Source organism: Maylandia zebra, linkage group LG13 (genome assembly GCF_041146795.1).
Source record: "Maylandia zebra isolate NMK-2024a linkage group LG13, Mzebra_GT3a, whole genome shotgun sequence".
Taxonomy (NCBI): domain Eukaryota; kingdom Metazoa; phylum Chordata; class Actinopteri; order Cichliformes; family Cichlidae; genus Maylandia; species Maylandia zebra.
Genome location: NC_135179.1, coordinates 12,028,590 through 12,047,616, shown reverse-complemented (window position 1 = coordinate 12,047,616; position 19,027 = coordinate 12,028,590). Strand labels below are relative to the sequence as shown.

General features: G+C 40.5%; 1 protein-coding gene across 7 annotated transcripts in view; it reads right to left on the bottom strand.

Moving 5' to 3' along the window:
* LOC101478767 (equilibrative nucleoside transporter 1) overlaps window positions 1-19,027 on the bottom strand; it is a 41,784-nt gene that overhangs the window by 19,882 nt on the left and 2,875 nt on the right. For 3 of the 7 annotated variants that reach the window (XM_024804744.2, XM_023153523.3, XM_004551433.4), the window contains exon 1: window positions 7,801-7,960. The exons of 3 other annotated variants lie outside the window; for them this stretch is intronic. The gene's annotated coding sequence lies outside the window, so the exon portion shown is untranslated. Of the gene's footprint in view, window positions 1-7,800; window positions 7,961-19,027 lie in introns of those variants that run through there. One more of the 7 variants, XM_004551435.4, reaches the window with a different exon arrangement.

Below are 19,027 nucleotides of genomic sequence, written 5' to 3'. Positions count from 1 at the left end.
TATTAAACTGCAACTAGACTGGAACTGGATTGTTTTTCTAGGAATTAACCAGAGGAAATGGATATGGTGGTGCTGTTTATTTTAGCATGACTGCTGAAGACTGGATAGTTTTATACTGAGAATCTTGAAGAGACATGTCATGCTCAAGTTTGTGAACCCTCCCAACCCTGTGAATTAAATAACAGTCTGAGCAATAAGCTATCAGAACTTTTTCTGCAATTTGTACTGTTGAAATTAGACTTCTCTTTCTTAAATTGAGCTATTTTAGGGATTCAATAGTAGTTAAAGTTCTTAACACTCACAGACAATGGAGCTTCATTGGTCAGGCCCACTTAAGATCAAAGTGGGCTGTATGTGGCCCACGATGTAAAATGATTTTGATATCAGTAGCATTAGCGTGTGCCATTAAATGATCAGTGTGTGCAACCAGTAGGACGGAGGGGTGTTGTTAAAAAAAAAAAAACAAGCAATATGTAGCTGTGATTGGATAGCTTTTCAGGTCCGAAATTTCTCGAAGACAGAGCATGGAAACTACCACAATAGTGGTTTTGATCTACAGCACTTATCATCAAGCTTTCCAATACATCCCCTCCTACAGCGTGGGATTCCCCATCAGTATGTATTTACAACTCTCTATTCTAGCTCCACAACTGCATCCCACCACCGCAACACAAATAAACTTCCCACTAAATAAAGCCCTAAAAATATTAACCTACAAATCTGAATGTTTTTGGAATCCTCTCTAAGAAAAAAAAAAAGGAATTTCTGCAATATTAACCCTCTGAGTCGTCATTGTGACTCGCTCCAAACTAGCTCTGAACCCGAACCTGAACATTCCAAGAAAGTAAGTTGGAATGATTTCCACAGGAGAACTTTTCTGAACTTCAATATGAGCAATTAAGGCAACAACAATAACAGTAAAGGATAGTGTTGATTGGCATATGACGGGGTGGCAAATACAACAGTTACCTAGGCAACTGTTACCTGCAACACCCACTAGCAATTGACCGTCAGCTACAAAGGGATGTGTGCTGAGTGAATCAGTTCCTGTGTGGACACTCCTTTAACTTTAACTGGCACTTCCAGTCTCCTGTTTTTGCTACCGGCTGGCTTTTGGCCCAGGTTGCTCCTTTGGCCGCCCTTTAGGCCATTCAGCACCTTCCCAGAAAGAATCTCACACAGTTGGATGTACTCCAATTCAACCTCAGGGACTGCTTGCTCTGCTCTGGTAATCTGCTGTGCACTTGAGGGCCAAATTAACCACAACCTGCAGGAGGTGAAAAGCTGGTTCATGTGCCGCTACGCTGAGCTCACCGAGGCAGCAGAGCAGAACAAAGACTACAAGCCGGCTGCTCCAGAGTTGGAGTTCATAAGCACTCACACAAGAGGCACATGGATATACAGCTGTTATTTTCACAATTTAGTTAGCAAATATAATGTTTGCAAAGTAAAACTTCGGTGTTTATTTGTGATTAATTGAAATCTGCACCTGACATCTTCATGTCTTTGACTGTAATATTTAACATAGAGAGGGAGAGAAAGGGCGAGAGCAGGATGAAGACGGCAAAGAGACGGAGCAAAAATAAACAGGTAAGACAGGACGTGTAGTAAAATTCACTAAAAATTATAAAGCTGTGTTGTCCCGTTATCGATTGTGGATCCCCCACTTGCTCTTATAAATTATTATAAGGTTATATTTTTGCCATTTTTTAATTTCTAGTTGAGTGCGGAGGATAGAGAGAGGACAAAGGAGAAAGAAGGAGGCAGCAGATGGTGAAGTTAGCTGGAAAAACAATACTTGGGTTTCACAAAGTAGTTTTTCATTTATTTCATGGATGCTTTGTGTGCTTTCCAGCAGCACACTTAAAAAATGCCAGTGGATATTCTAAACAACGCATATTAATATGAATGGTAGTTTATTCAGGATTCATACCACTCTAAACATGGCTCAAACAGGATGACTGCCACTACACTGACGAAGAGACTTCAGATCTATTCTCTAGTCATAAAATTGGGATATACGACGATACTTCTTTCCTGACTGAGCCTTTGCCTCGGGTTTGATAACTAAAGCCTCCACCCTAAAATGGCTGGATTAGACTGAGATCTCCGACTATTCACTCGGCTTATTCTTAAACACTACAATAGGTCATCCAACCAATTAGGTTGCTTTTGAAGGTAACATGGTAAAGCGACTCCAACTGAATTGAAGTTTGCAAATGTGAAAAGGGCTGATGACATTTGCAAACGGCATATTTTTTTTAATTAATTAGAAGGCACTGTATGGATAACGTTATGATTGGGAGCTGAAACCCTCTAGAACAGTGGTTCTTAACCTTGTTGGAGGTACCGAACCCCACCAGTTTCATATGCGCATTCACCGAACCCCTCTTTAGTGAAATTTTTTTTTTTTTTCAAATTCAAGACATAGATATGTTTTTTTACTGGTGCACAAAATGAGCCGTACATGAACATCACCTTGTTCAAAGAACAAAACCAACACAATGCATGAACTTACAACAAATTACATACCTGCAAATCAGTGTGACTTCTGCTGTTGCCTTTGAGAGACCAGTTCAGATATGCGTGGCTTCACCTTGGCAAGTGCCAGTCTCATGTCATTTTCACAGAAAAGTCTGTTCCTTTTCTTCGTTTTTATGTCCAGCATCGTCGAAAAGGATTGCTCGCAAAGATATGTTGTAACAAATGGTATAAAAAAATCCAGGGCTTTCTTAGCAATAATTGGATACTTGTCCATTTGTCGACACCAAAACGTTGAGAGTGTTGTTGTTCTGAAGAGTTGCTGTTGAACCTGGCTCTGCTGAATTTCAATGATTTCGTCAAGGTATTCATCATTGACATCTGCTGTCTCAACAGCAAACGTGAACGGCTGTCTCACCCATGCTGGATATGACTCTCTTGTAGGGAAATATCTGTCGAGAGACTTTGCAAGCTCATCTAAGTGCGTTGCAATTGTTTGCTTCAGTTCCGTGGATACAGAAACATCTCCGATTCCAGACACATCTTCGACCTTACTTACACAGTTGTCCAGAAGGGGGAAGTTTGTTGTTCTCTGTTCGTCGTTTCCATAACGTTAGCTTTTTTTGAAAAGCCTTCAGGTGTTCTTCCCCTTCTATGATATTGACTCCACCACCCTGCATCTGCTGATTGAGATGATTGAGAGCTGCGAATATATCAGCCATGTACGCTAAAATGAGAATGAACTCAGGATTTTTGAAGCAATCTGCATGACAGTGTTGGTGCTCTTGCAAAAACAGGGCTAATTCCACACGCATGGCAAAAACACGATTCAGCACCTGTCCCCGGGATAACCACCGAACATTAGAATGGTACAGAAGTACCTCGAATTCAGAGCCCATTTCTTTACACAGCTCACTGAAGATGCGGTGCCTCAGAGCACTATTTCGCACATAGTTCACACATTCCACCACGGTTTTTAATACTTCTGCCATTTTTGGAGGCAAGGTTTTTGTTGCCAATGCATGCCTGTGCAAAATACAATGAGTCACAATGATGTGTGGTGCATCGGCTTTTACTAGCGCACCAAAACCAGAGTTTCTTCCCAGCATGACGGGAGCTCCGTCTGTACAAACTGCAGAAACCATGTCCCATGAAAGATTGTTGTCTCCGAAGAAGTCATCCACAAGCTTCTTCACATCGGCTGCCTTAGTTGTTGTTGTAAGAGGCTTACAAAATAAAAAATCTTCTTTTATCGTGTCATCTTTCACATAGCGCACAAAAACAGTAAGCTGGCTTAGATTAGCAACGTCTGTGCTCTCATCGAGCTGAAGGCTGAATTTTGCCGGGCTTGAAATCAGATCGGCGACTACTTGAGCCAAGATGTCTTTACTCATGTCTTCTATTCTGTCGCTGACGGTGTCATTTGAAAGAGGAATTTGTGATAATTTACCTTCGGCCGCTGTTCCGAGTATCAGATTTGCCATCTTTAACGCGGCTGGTTTCACGAGTGTTTCACCAATGGTGTGTGGCTTGCCCTGCTTTGCGATCAGGTAAGCAACTTCGTACGATGCTGTGAGGATCGGTTTGTTAACGGGTACAAATCCAAGAGCAGGCAGAGTGGGCCTTTCATCGAATCTGGCTCTCTTCACCTTGAATTCAGCAAGTGTTGTGTTCTTGTATTCCCCGTCTCCATGCAGCTTCAAGAAGTGTTCCTTTAGTTTTGCCGGTGCGAGACTAGAGTTGCTCAACTTGGCGTTGCAAATCATGCAGATAGGACGCTCACTCCCATCACGTTCCGTGATACATGTAAATCCATATTGTACATATTCGTCCAACCACTTTCTTTTTTTGCCCGACATAGTTAGTATGGATTAAAATGTTAAAAAAAAAAAAATCACGCGAAGTACTACCACGACATTCACATGTTGACTACTGCGCGCGCTACATTCCCCGCAGCCCTGATTGGCCAAGCAGTGTAGCATGATCGTCTGCAGCCAGTGATGGCCAGAAGGGGGCGTGTCATCACAAATTTACACGATAATTCGGGCATGGCTGGACCTCTGCGACCTCCGCAGTGGAGGCTCTGCCGAACCCCTGAGACCGACTCACCGAACCCCTAGGGTTCGATCGAACCCAGGTTAAGAACCACTGCTCTAGAAGTTTGAACTAGAATCGCCCTGGGTTCAAGTATGACACACAAACTGAGGCACACACAGAAATTTCTGTTTGCTCCACAGCTCAGACTGAGGACACCCAGGAATACTTTATAGCTACGTTGTAGTATGTTGACTTTTACAGTCTTGATTTCAATTTCACGCAGTCTCTCCTCCAGTTTGTGTCATGGACAGTTTCACTATCTTGATTCTGTCTAAAGAGAACAACAAACTGAACGACTGAAAAAAAAAGGAGGAAGACATGGGTGAAGCAAAAAATTCCATTTAAAAAAAAAAAAAAAGGGCCAGAAAAAATTTTCAAGATGTTTGAGCTCATTTTTGAACAAAGAAGAGAGAATAAGAGAGGAGTTCTGGGTTGAATAAGGTTTACAGCTCAGTTTCTCAAAGCTTAAAGTGTGAAGCTGCGTTATTGACCATCACTTTATTGGCAGACTACATAAGGAAGTGGTTTACTCTGGTTGCCAATTCTCGTAGAGAGCGGGCAACCACTCACCCTGACTTTTATGCAAGTTAAGAGCAATGAACAGCAAAAAACTGCAACACTTTCATTTGAGATACAAGTTATATGCTGTCAAAGTATATATGTTGCTACAGTGATGTGCAAAGATCTTGAGCCACCCCTCATTTCTTTACATTGCGCTATCAAGGAGCTAGAAATGTGTCATTCATTTAGTCCAGTCCTGTACTTGACCGTTTTCAGACCAACCTGTTTTTGTGTGTGTGTGTCAAAAGAATTATTCAAGCATAAAAAAGGCACCTAATTAGAGGTGTGTCTACACATATGACAAAACCTAGTTTAAACTATGTGTCTAGTCACTTTGTTACACATTTCAATAAATCCAATGCATCCATTTCTCATGTTTCTATTCCTAATAGGATAAAGAACTGAATAAAGATTTGAGGGATGGTACAAGACTTTTACATGTACTTTATCTCTTAACGTATTTTAGGTTCACATGCTCATACATGTTCTTGCACACCCTCCTGCCTCACTGCAAACTAAGTACAGTAAACAGTAACACAATATCTTCACACTGCTTTCCAATTTTCACTGGGCCATGCATCAGTATAGCAACCACCTGCCCTGGCAGCAAATTTATGCTGCATAAAAGTTCAGTTTTTCATCACCTCAAAGCTGCTATTTGGTGTCAACGTCACAGTCAGTGGACATCACCAAACGCCGTGCCTGTACAGGCCTTTTATTCAGTCAGTGATAAAATAAATAAATAAATACAAACAATGACTGTGACAGCTCATATTCAAGGAATATCCTGAGACGTTGGCAAATACCTTAATCTCATCACGTATACAAAAAAGGGATTTGAGTTGTCACGTTCACAGCAAGCAGACCTGCACAACAACCCAATACACAATGAAAGCAGATCAATGAAGGTAATTCAACAAACCTCTAACATCACTGGAGCTGGGAGTGGAAATACAATTGAAACACAATATCTGGCTTATTACTCATAACTCCATCTATTTATAAGAAGTGAAAAACAACAGGAAGCACTCTCTACTGCAATCTTTATTTAGAAACAAACTACTACCTACTGCAACCATGCTGTCTAGGTTTTTCCCCTTTTTAGATTTTACCTAGAAAAGCAATCCAGTGACTTACATAGATTGCTGTCTCAAACTGGGAATAATTATTTGCATGGGCAAATAAGAGCAGGAATCAATAACACAGGGAGATAAGGGAGACTTCAGTGAGGTACTGAGAGTATCAGGATTATAAATCCTTAGAATTTACAAAGAAATCCAATTCACACCAGAAGAAAGGGTGTTAAAAGGTCTCCAGATCTGTTGTCTTCACTGTGACCTGCTGTCTTTACACTCATTTTCCTTTCCCGCCACTCTAGCGGGAGCAGGAACAAAGCCTTTCTCCAGCTGCCCGTCTTTTCAGTTGGTTCAGGTGGTTTGGATGAATAGCAGACTGGCAACAGCAGCTCCATGACTGCACTACAGTCGGCACAGTTGAGTTGAAATACAAGGCAGTGAGTCAGTTTAGCCTAATCATTTCCTTCACATTAGCCAAAAATGATCTATGCTATATTCTGTAACCAAGAAGACTGGTTAAAGCTCAGGAAACAGGTGAAAACTTAACTCCCACTCTTACTAGTCACCCTGTGGTGGTCACAGCACCATCAGCTGTTCACTGGGGGGGAAGTTGCCATTCTGGCGCACTCTTCTCTCTGTTCAGGGGTCACAGAGTCACAAATAGACACAGATTCATGTGACCTGAAGCCAGGCCAGGAAAGACACTCAGTAAGGGAGAGAGCCTGCAACAGAACTACCCCCTATAAATCATCTAAGCATCACAAAACCACAAGAGAAAGAACCCCACAGGATGCCCACTCCCCTGTTCCAACCACACTTATGGTTTCAGATTACAACTGGCACGCTTAAGCGGTGAATGCATTCATTTCACCTGCTCATCAATTCATTTCATTAGCTCCTGTGTGATACCATCACGCACGTTGAAGAGCCCATTACAGCTGCCAACACACACACACACACACACACACCCAACCACGTGTCCAACGACTGATCACAAGGTTATCTAAAAATGTAGCACTGCTATATGCAATTCTTTCATTCGACAAGAGTTTCATTAGAGTCTTTTGTTTTTTAATCACAAAATTCGGGAAGAAGCTGCAGCAGTGGTTTAGATGTGTCACTCTCGTGCTGAGAGAAACAAAAACCGGCGAAATGCGAAGCGCAGGAATGAAAAAATGCGTTAAGAAACAGCGTTTTTTAGCACCACAATGTTTCCATTAGTCAGCCCTCTTCTCTAGCCGGACCGTCTGTGTCTAATTGCCGGGATAGAGCGCGAAAACGTGGCGCTAAATTTAATTTAAATCAACAAAGGACACACGCGGCCACGGAGTAACGAAAGCCCCGGTCAGTCTGCCTGTTTTTCTACCTCTTTAGATTATTTTAGGTATAAAAACGAACCACGGCCTCGTAACTTTAACATAACAGCACAAATCAGCATCCGATACAACAGCAACGTTATTTTTACGCTTAATCTGAAGGCGGTTTCAAACTACCGCGCATTTATGTGGCGATCCTTGATGATAAAGGTAAAATAAGCGTCTGTGAGTACAGACTAGCGCTCATTGACTGCAGTGTGATGTCTTACCTTACCGGAGTTGGTGGAGTTTCTTGTCCCCATCCACTCGTCTACTCAAATGAACAGACAGACACGCCTTCGTGGCATGATCATCACCCAATCATTTATCGCAAGTTTAGAACAACAAAAGGCGCACAGGGGACGAAAATAAGCCTGTTATTGGGTGGTAGCCCGCCAGGGTATAAAAACAAATATCTAAAATTAATAAATGAGCCCAAACACAACACGAAAGGATCCTTTTGTCACAGTCTGTGAGTTTTGCTCCGAGCCTTTAAGTTTTCTGCATTGTTTTTAATTTGTAGTTCAGGCTTATTCGTTTCAGACAGTGTTTCATCGAGCTTTTTCGTTTCAGCACTATCCGCAGGGGCGGATCTAGAAGGGTGGCATGGGGTGGCACCCCATGCCACCCCATGCCACCTTTTTTGTGTGATTTCAAATCCGTTTTGTTAATACAGTATGTCAGTGAAAAATAACTGACATAACTAAGGTTATTTTTTTCCTATTTTTTTGTTAAACACTTCCCATTTACACTTACTACAATGATTTGACATGCTCAACTACAACTACTAGATACAACCTTGCAGCTCAAGATTATTAATATATAACATAATAAACAAACAAACTGCTGTGTAGTAGAAGGCTGTTATATTAGCTTTTCCTCAATAAGCATATTTTGACACTAGTCAGGTGTACTTTTTTCATAAACAATGAATAAAAAAAATTACTCATAAGAAAGTGTTTCTACACTGTAATTCTATTTAAAAGGAAAAAACGGAAAGAATACAATTTATGGAAACACACTATAAAATGTTATGGCTCGGCAAGTCAACTGCACTTTCAAAATCATCCCTGAATGGCACGCCGTGAAGCCTAACCAGTGACGAGGCGGAGGAAGCTTGAGTATTCGATGTGGGACGACAATAAAATGTCATCTGCCACCCAAGACTTTCTGGATGTGTAATGCCAATGTCTGTGACTGTTTTTGAAACATCTCTGATGAGTAATCATATCACTACTGATGTGACCAGCACAACCATAAATGTGGCAATTATATCACTCTAAAGAAGCAGCTTGTGGTACAAATGAAACCAAGTAATGCAAAAGTACTTGCCACAGCACAGCATGGTTTTTCTTTGTTTTTGCTACAAGAATTCAGAACTTCAAAATAACAACGAAAAAAACAAAGTAAGCAAAAATACCACCAACTAAATATATTCTATAACAAAGCAACCACCTTTTGCTTTGATAACACCTTTGCACAGTCAGCGTCATAAGCAAGTCTTGAGGGAGTTTCCACATTTGCTGAGCAAGAAGCACGAAACAAAGTTTCTGCAAGGCACCATTACATAGATTGGAAGTGATGCAAACAGAGATAAATCCATGTTTGAGTGATGTTTCAACTTTGGTCATGAAAACCCATCAGCTGCGATTCTCCCATAGAGGAAGAAAAGGAATTTAATGTGTCTTCTACTTGAAGCCTGAGAAGCAATGATTCAGAATTCAATCACAAAGTTCGACAATCCTAATGAATGTATTCTTTGATCCTATTCACTGATGTAGACAGAAATCAGTACATAAGGCAAAAACAGAGTTTGTACAGTTATAATTTTTGAAAGAGTTTGAAAGTCAATATTTGGTATGAGCACCTTTACTCTTCAGCCCTGCCATTCTCTTAGACAAGCTTTCTAGTAATTTCTTAAAGTAGTCTTCGGGAATACTTCTCCAGGCTTCTTGAAAGACAATTAAAGCTTTTCTTTGAATGCTGGCTGCTTTTTGCTCCGTTTTCTATCAAGATGATCCCACACTGCTTCAGTAATGTCGAGTTTTGAGCTCTGCCAATCCATGACATGACATGCAGAAAAATAAACCTGTTGCCAAAAAGACATTTTTCAGATGGTATCAGTGGTTTAAAATCAAACCCTTCTTTCTGCATTCCCAGCTCCATCAGTTTTGACAAGATCCCCAACACAACAGGCTGAAATGCAGCCCCACACCATGACAGAGCCTCCATCATATTTTACAGATGCTATAAACACTCATTGTTGCACCTCTCCTCACCTCCTCCAGGTGAGGAGAGGTGAGGTCAGTTCCTTGATCATTAATATGCAAATATTCATGACTACTGATCAACAACCACTGATCTTTTGGGATTTCCTTACCTGGATGATTGAGCTTGCATCAAAATGGTTTTCTCAAATGTTTTAAGGATAGATGTTACTGAGAAATATCTAGTTTTAGCTAATATAGCTCCTTGGGAATCACCTTGTTGGGGCAACCACTTTTTAAAATCAGATTTTGCCATGTGCCATGAGTTTGGCACATTTTATGCTTGAGTGATTCATAGGTCTGTGTTAAGTGGTTTAACAAACAAAACAACATTCTGGTCAGATACAAAGACTGGACTGACAGTGAGTAAAAAAGCAGCCAATATCCAAAGACAAAGATCTTCAGAGAGCCTGGATAACTATTGCCCAAGACCCCTTCAGAAAATTACAAGAAAAGTCTGGCTCCTTGGAAACAAAATAAAGAAATAAGAGGTATCTCAAGAGTTTTGCACAGTACTGTATTTCCAAAGCAGCACAATACAGATAGTTACCAGTAATTAATTCGGTGTTAAATATGGAGGGAGTTGTTTTAATTAAAAATGTACAATCAATTATTTACCATGCATTACTATTATTCACACTAACCTACAGTATTTTCGAATGCAAAGACATTAGGCACAGGAATTTGCCCTGAAGGCCAAAGCTGACTAAGTTTAACAGTCTGAGGCATATAGAGAAGGGCAAATCACCCACAGACAAGATTAGAAAGCCTATTTAGTATTCCTAAAGAGCTGTATTTGTGTAAAACAAAAAAAAAAATGCCGAAAACATTTTTTTTCCCTTGTACTAGAAGAACTGAGTCCAGTTTTTGTCGTGATCAAAAGCTGGAAACAGATGGAATCGGTTATTGCTGTTGTGCAACACTTTGGCCTGCTGTATCTCTAAATAAAATACAAACATCTTACAGAATCTTTTAGAGTACAGCTTGTCTCAAGAGTGTGCAAAAAGAGACACCAGCATATAATTTCATCATAAAACGTGGGCCGTTGTTTGTGGACATTTTTGTGTCGAGTCTGGATACACTTAACCCTGTTTACTCATATAGTTGTGGTAGGTACACAGTCATCCACACCCTGTCTCCCCTCCGTCTAAAAAAAGCTTGCGGCGGTTTCGGACAGAAACCATCTGTGACGGAGAACAAGTCTGTCTGCTTCCCTGCAAACCCAAACCCAGTGAACGACGAGCTGAGCAAAGAGGACTGAGGGTCCACTGTCTCTCTCTCTCTCTGCTGGTGTGAAGACACAAAACTGCACAGCATTTCCATCACTGGCCTTTCAAATGTATTTTTGTAACTATATATGTCTGTGGCTTGTTTATTGGCTTGTGTAGCCAAAGAGGAAAGTCGGTTAGCAGCTTGTCAGTGCTGTAAGGCACAAACTTAACTGGGTTTTTCCATGAAGAGGACTGAGACTGCCAGGGAGAAGGAAAATAAAAGAAAGGAAAAAAAGAGAATATGGGTTCTATGAGAGACTTCTTTCATGAGGCAATGTTGAGCATGAACGCAGAGATATCTGACGGGTAATGTGGGAAAGATAAATGCAGGTGACGACCAGAAAATTGGGGCAGAGAAAACAGCAGCAACTGTAACCCAACGGGTGTGCGTGTTTGTGGTCTTTGGCGAAAACTGACTCCTTTGGAGCGCCTGTGTGACATCTGGCAGAGGCGGTTTTAGCCTGCACAAGCTGAACATGCAGCCAAAGCAACCTTTCATATTGTCAATGAGAGCCTGAAAAAACAATCAATGGCCTTCTTCTTTTTGTTGTGTCGCTGTCAGATGAAATGCTTAACCCCTTCGCTTCCCGCTGACCCACGAACAGCTTCCTTGTTTTGCCATTTTTAGAACAAAAGTTAAGCAAATAAACATCACACGTCTAATTCGAGAACATCTTGTGAAGTTTGTGGCATAAGAGGTGCACGCAGAGAGAGGAGGAGGGCATGACGTGAATAGGCTGGAAGTGGCTTTCTGACCACATACTGAGATTTAAGAAGACAGTGGTAAAGAAAGGAATCCCAACGGATGGCCTCTAAACCCCCGAATGGTTTAGGAAGCAGGGTGAAGTAAGCTCTCTACTGGAGGATGAGGATTTTAAGACCTGGCTCCATTTTTAGGGTTTAAAACTTGGACTGAAGTGATAAAGACAAACAAACAAAGAAAAACTCCTCACAAAGATATGTGAGAGTGGAATCCCTGTTTTCATTACCTCAGAAGCCCCTTCAAACTCCCAACTGAGTGCGAGTCGTTGCAAGGGTCACGCGGTACTATGAAATCCCTGTCACAATGGACCATCAGCAAATCTGCTACTGCACAGACAAGGAATTCCCCTCAATCTGGAGGTGCGTTGAGGGACAGGATTTTGAAACAGTCCATTATGGGATTTACATCCAAATCCGGAAAATTTAAAACTGGCATTAGTCCCAAATTGTGCAACTTGAAGAGTTGCTGCTTACATTCTTCTGTGTGACCATGAAATAAAACAGAAACCATCAGCCTTTAATTTGCTGAATTCCCTTAAATCACTTCTTCATATATCACTAACTTGGTATGTATAAGTGTTGATTAAAGCTTATCTAAGCGTATCTGAAAAATGAATCGCTCCTGCACATAAAAATGATCTTTTCCATCAATCACTGAACTCATTTTTCATTTCAGGATGGACAAACAGGTGTGCACATTTATACGAAACTGGAGACAGAGAACAGAAGTTATTTATGTCAGTTTGAGCAGGTTTTAACCTTCCACTGAATGCTGTTAAAATGTATGAATTACATGATGTTAAAACAAAGAAATGCTTCATTTTACAAGGTGTGTTTGTTCTGTACACAGAAATTTTGAGTCCATCCATGTGCAATGAACACACACGGAGAAGGCAGCGGGGAGAAGTCGGGGGGTTAGGTGCCTTACTTAAGAGCACTTGACACGTAGATCTTCTGAGATAGCGGGAACCCACCCACAAATTTCTCACACCACTCTCAGTCACAGTTGCCCTCAAAAAAACAGTTGCGAACAGTTGCGAGTCTGTTCTGCACATGCGGAGGCGGAGGCTGTGTGAGTGTGCATTCTTGTCATTTCTACATTTCTATTATCCTTAAAATTAATTTGTGTTGTAGCAGATTTGTTCTGACGACAGGACAGAGACCAGTTCTCTGGAAAGAGCTGCTGTTATCCCAGGAAATAAAGTGGTACTAAAAAAAGCCCAGAAGTATGGAAACTGGAACCAACAAACAATTAATTGCTTTATTCCACAGTTCATAACAAATGGCAAGTGCTTCTCAGGCATAACAGGTCAACATTTAATACACTGAAATGTTTGCAGTGCATTTCAATCTAGGGTTTTAATCCCAATGTGGTGTAAGGAAGGTGTCAGCAACCTGCAGCTCTGAACCCAGATTCTTAACGTGGCTTTATCTGATTTCATCCTTAAGACTGCTGGCTTACAGGCATGGTTAATATGCAGCTGGAGTTAATTCTAAATTAACTGAAGAAATCCTTCATTTTACAAGGGGTTGGGGCTCTAGGTGCCTTACTTGAGAGAAATTGGCCCTTTATTTTAGACTCTTAACCAGTCTGTTGTAGGGCTAACACACCATTGAGTCTCACACCTACATCCAATTTAGAATCACCACGTAACCTAACATCTAACATCTAACATCCATGTCACTGGACTTCTGTAGGAAGCCAGAGTAAGATGCAAACTCTGCAGGGTCCAGGACCTTCTTGCAATGAAGCAGCAGGGCTAACCAGTGCACCACCATGGAGCCCCTAAGCACAAACCAACATTCAAGAATATTAAACAGGAACTAAAATCTCAAAGCATCACGAGTCCCAGGTACCAAGACTTCAAGCCATGAGTTACATTCACGTATCATCATCATCATTCAGATGAGAATTGCAGAAAGATAGAAAGGTATAATCGGTGACCAACCGAACACAAAGCAAGAACTGTGTGACACACAAACCAACCTAAAAAAACATCCACGTTTTCCCTCACTCATTCTAGAACTGAATCCACACAAGCACTGTCATAAAAAGCCTTCCCACAAAGCTCTATATTGGCTAATAAGAAGCACTAAAAACATGCTCTGTGCATCCCTGATTAAAGCTCCTCCAGCAAGTCTCCTCTGTCCTTCTGATGCAATCTAGGAACTGATTGCATTCAACATGACACACTGAAATTGCTTTACGTGTCACAGGCAAGTAGACAGAGGGAACGAGGAGGCACAAATTAGAGATGACGAAAGCGCTCTGCCTCTATGTCAAAACTATGCAAACAGTGTCTGAATATCTATCTATCTATCTATAAGGTCAGTCAATTGTAAGTGAGCTAAAAGTGTGTTTTCATGTAGAGAAAAGCAGAAACTGCACAGAAAAAACCCCACTTAAAAACATAAAATCCTTGTTTTTATGTGGGCACTAGCTAACTCAATCTGTGATGTCACAACATGTGTTTTTCATAACTGCTTAACAAGGTTAGTGTCTTTGAAATTGTTGAATCCAAAGTCTCCATGCCCAGTTTTACTATGAACTAACCGCACAGACATTCACCACGACACACACAACAAATATTAAACTGCAGTAAATGTGAGAAATCTCGCGATTCTGCACATGATCTGAACTGCAGCTGAAGTCCATGACTGCATGCGTGTAAACGTATACGTGTTTGCATGCAGCCGCCTGTGTTTTCTTTGAGTATCTACTTACATAACATCATCTGTGAAAACAGCTCAGGAAATCTGAATTCCCCACTGACAGACAGCTGTTACAAGACTTTAGGTCCGGAGTACATTTGGCTATCAGATCATGACCATCTATAGATCTACTCTTCTCCTTGATGTTGTTTGCCACTCTTCTTAATGCCATCAGTTTTCGCCCAGGCCCTGCTTTACATCTTACCAGGAGCTTACAGCCATCCTGTTGGTCTGTCCCCATAAGGGAAAATAATCAAGCAGAGGTAACCAGATGCAAAGGCTTTATTTTTTTAACATTTTGGAGGTCTGTTTTCTGTGGTGTGGTTGCCCATTTGAAACCCAGTACTCAATTGTTCTTGATTTCCCAGTCTTATTTAACCTTGACTGTTTTCATCTCCCTCCACTTCACACACAGGCCATCTGTTGAAACCATAATGGAAACAAAGGCACACTTGAGGCTGTAATTGCTTAAGAAATGTGTTTAGTGAAATTATATTTTCACAGTGGCACAGCACATAATTTCAGACTGTCAGAGTCAGGTGATGAGGCTCTCTACAGTCACTTTAAAAAAAAAATTGCAGTTCTTCAGTTTCACCCTGGATTTCAAAGGATTAGTAATGGAGTCAGATATTTATTTAAACTATGGAAATTTTCTGCATAGTTTATCCAGAACATTAACAATGAATTGCAGTTCATGTTCTGCATGAAAATACAGTTTTTTCTGTGCTTGGTCTTAGGAATTCATATAAAAATGTTGTTTTCACTCGCTGGGCCCATGTCCTCATTTTCGGTTTGTCAGCGTCTTAGTAGGTAAAGGTGAATGGCTTGGACATGAATTGAGCTGCGGTTTGGGGAAAGCCTCGAAGGGGAATGGCTCCCGGGCCTGGCAGATCCCCATGTGCCAAAGAGAATTGAAGAAGTTAAAGAATTGAAAAGGGGAGGGAGGGTGGGGCACGTAAATGAGAATGAACAGCTTGTAGAACTGGGGGAACTTATATAGATGAGAACTGGAAGGAGGGTGTTGGAGGCAGCTGCTAAAGTTCATTTTTAATTGTCAAAAAAGTAAAATTAAAATTGCTGGTTACAATAAGCCTGTGTGTGTATGCAATGACTGCAGAGCTCCAGTTAGTTAAAAAACTGGATGCACTTCCAAAAGTATGAGTATTTTCCTCAGTCTCCTGACTAGTCGTGGTGTTGTAGAGCTTTATATTCTACTTCCATCTGAGAATAGTTTGAAGCATCTACAAGGATGTCCAAACAGAGTGGAAGTGTGTAGGATGTGTGGGCAGGATTGGTAGAAAAGTAAAGGGACACCTTTGTGGTCAGGCTTTATTCTACGTGGCCATCCTTCCACCTTTCCCAACCTCTCGGTCCTTACCAACTATATCCAGCATAGAGACAGTTACAACCGTGGGCCTAAAGAACCGTATCTCTGGTTGCTTTCTTTCAAAATTTTATGTCATAATCACTGATCACATGAGTGCTCCTTGATGGCAAGAAGAGTCTGGATGGTCAGAGGAGTCATCAAAAAAGCAAAGCTATACAACGGCGCAGTATAAAGTGATAAAAACAGATGTATTCTGTTTTATGGAGAAAAAAAAAACAAGACTTTGATGATATTGTTCAAGGTTCAAGGTTCAAGGTTCTTTATTTGTCACATACATAGTTATACAAGTATAACACACAGGTAGAGGAAGAACATTATATATATATATATATCACTGACCCTTTTTGAAATAAGTTTAAACTTGAAATTTTATTTATGATAAAATAAATGATAAATGATTATTAAAAAAATTACAGAGTTTTGGGCACAAGCTTTTCAACTTTTGAAAGGCGGCATTTAAGAAAGACAGCCACTAGCTTAAAGAGAGGTAGAAGGACACTGTAACAGCTTGTTTCACACTGAGGATGAACTGTAGGCTGGCCTTTATTTGCTCGTTAAGCTGACACCAGATCCCTCAGCTGCGTGTGGACCACATGGCAGTGTGACACTTGATGATTAAGTGTAAGGCATCTGCCACATGCATGGCCAAACAGTGACTGTGAGACGTGTCATGGTCACCATCATCAATGCATCTCAAACAGAGATGTGGGAAAGGTTCAGTTCTACAGTTTTTCATTTATTATTAATAGGTAATGAACAAAAGAAGCATGTTTATCATATATTATATTGTGTTTGTTTACATGACACCTCTACTCTCTTTTAGCCTCAAGTTGCACTGCTGAGACTTTGACCACAAGTGGCATGACATCATCACACAGACGATCATGCAACAGACCCCGACATCTGTCAACAATATCATTATTTGGAGGCGGAGTTAGCATTTTGCAAAAGCATTGTTTGATAAAGGTGTGATATGCTTTTAAATGTTTAAGGAGGATTTAAGATCTCAGTAAATCAGAGATAAAAGACTAAATGATGCCTCAAGGATTTTAATTTTTTCCAAAAGGTTTTTTAAAAAAACTGAATATGAAACAAACAAAAACAAACAAACAACGCAACAGTATCTAGAATCTAACAACATTCATTTTTGTAAAGAAAATAAAGATAAACATTCTCTTTTTATACTGACCTTGGATTTATCTATTGTTTAGGATGTTTTAATAGACGGACTTATAGACATTACCCAAAGGAGGTGAAAGTCTTTTACCTGCCAGCTCCCAGCTAAAAAACTATGTCATGTCTGATTGCACTGACGTGAGAACACTCCAAGTAATGGGGCACAGAATTCCTACCTTGCAGATATGCTGCCTCCAGCATGCTCACTCTAAACCAGGGAATACACGCAAGAGTGAGAATACTACTGATGCAGCTAGTCTCCTGCTGTGTGCTACATATGAGGAAGGACGAAAAAGGACACTGACTCTTCAAACATATTTAAACAGCTACAGACTGGAGAACACTCTTTATATGATGTAAAGATACCAAAACACAGGAAAGCCTGCTTTGCCCTCTTATGCATGCAACCTTGTCGCACTGGTGTGCAATGAGCTTGTGGTTGTCTTGCAGTCTAGCCTGGTTGCAAAATGTTTTCAGAATTAAGGAAACCATAAACCTCAAAAGACGTATACTGTGTGCTGTATGCGTGTATCACAAAATGGCATGCATATATCAGTCTGCAGATTTAGATATGTTGGGCAACAACATTATTCACATGACTTGAATGTTTTTTGAGTAGACCCAAGTCATCTAGTAAGTCATACATTTCTATCAATAGCCTCAGAATTGTTTCTCTTTCTTCTAAATCTTAAACTTAGTATTTCCCAGATCTTTGGGTAAAGCTTTGTAGTCCAGATCAAAGAAACTGGGCTTAATTTCAGTGCAAGTGAGAAGAGAAATTACAGTCAGCCTTGTGCCTGTAATCCATTTAGTTTTCGCCCTTGGCTCACTCTTTGTGTGTGGTCTTGACTCTTGCTCATTCTCCACAAATGTCCCAATTATACCACAGTATCAAAATCAGCCCTGTCCTTTTCTTTCATCTTTTCTTTCTTTTTTCTTTTGAGGAAAAGCAGCAGCAGCAGCAGCAGCAGCAGAAAGCTGTGATCCTGGTGTAACGGAAACCAGATTCACAGCACTCAACATGGCATATCAGAATAAATACCTCGTACCAACTGTCAACCTTGGTGGTGAAGAGGTGATGATTTAGGCTTGTTTTGCAGCCACAGTCACCAATTTTTGTAAAATTATTCTTCACAAATCTGATATAAGATCGGATTAGGAATGTCTGATAATTATCTGAATTTCTGCTAGTGTTTTCTCAAAGTGTGTAAAAAGCCTTTTGCTCTGTTATTTACAGGCAGTTTACTTTGTGGACACTGAAAACAACAAATTTGAAGCTGCCTGGAAGTTAAACAACGTTCCAATGTTAGCTGAAAGATTTAAATGGCAAACATATGTTTCTGATTATTTCGAGGAGTTTCCCTGAACTCTCATCATTGGTATGTTTATGTAATCGTAACTTCTATCTTCACATGAAAAAACATGAAGCAACTACCTCATTTTTATGAAATCTACTTTGCTTGACCAGCAACGAAGACAAATAGGCGTGAGCCTTAGTTGACAAAAACCAAACTGACCTCAGTTTGCTCAACTAAACTCAACAAACTTCTGTGTTTGTGTAAAATATGCCTTATTCGACTTCTGAAAACAAACCTGAGATTATTTACTGATGAAACTTAATCAGACCACATTCCTGGGTATTTTCTGCAGAAATACGCTCAGGTTATTTGTAATCTCAGACTTCTTTATTTTTAGTGACTGTAGAAGCCCTCTCAGTTTAGTTCAGACACCCTCCTTTTGTCCCTTTTGTTTCTATAGTAAGTTAATCATAATATCCATCATGGAAGTCTGTATACATACTAACAGCTTTGTGAAGTTGTAGTTACATGTTAACCAGTACTTAACTAGTGATACACTGTTATCAATGCAGATGTTTAAAATA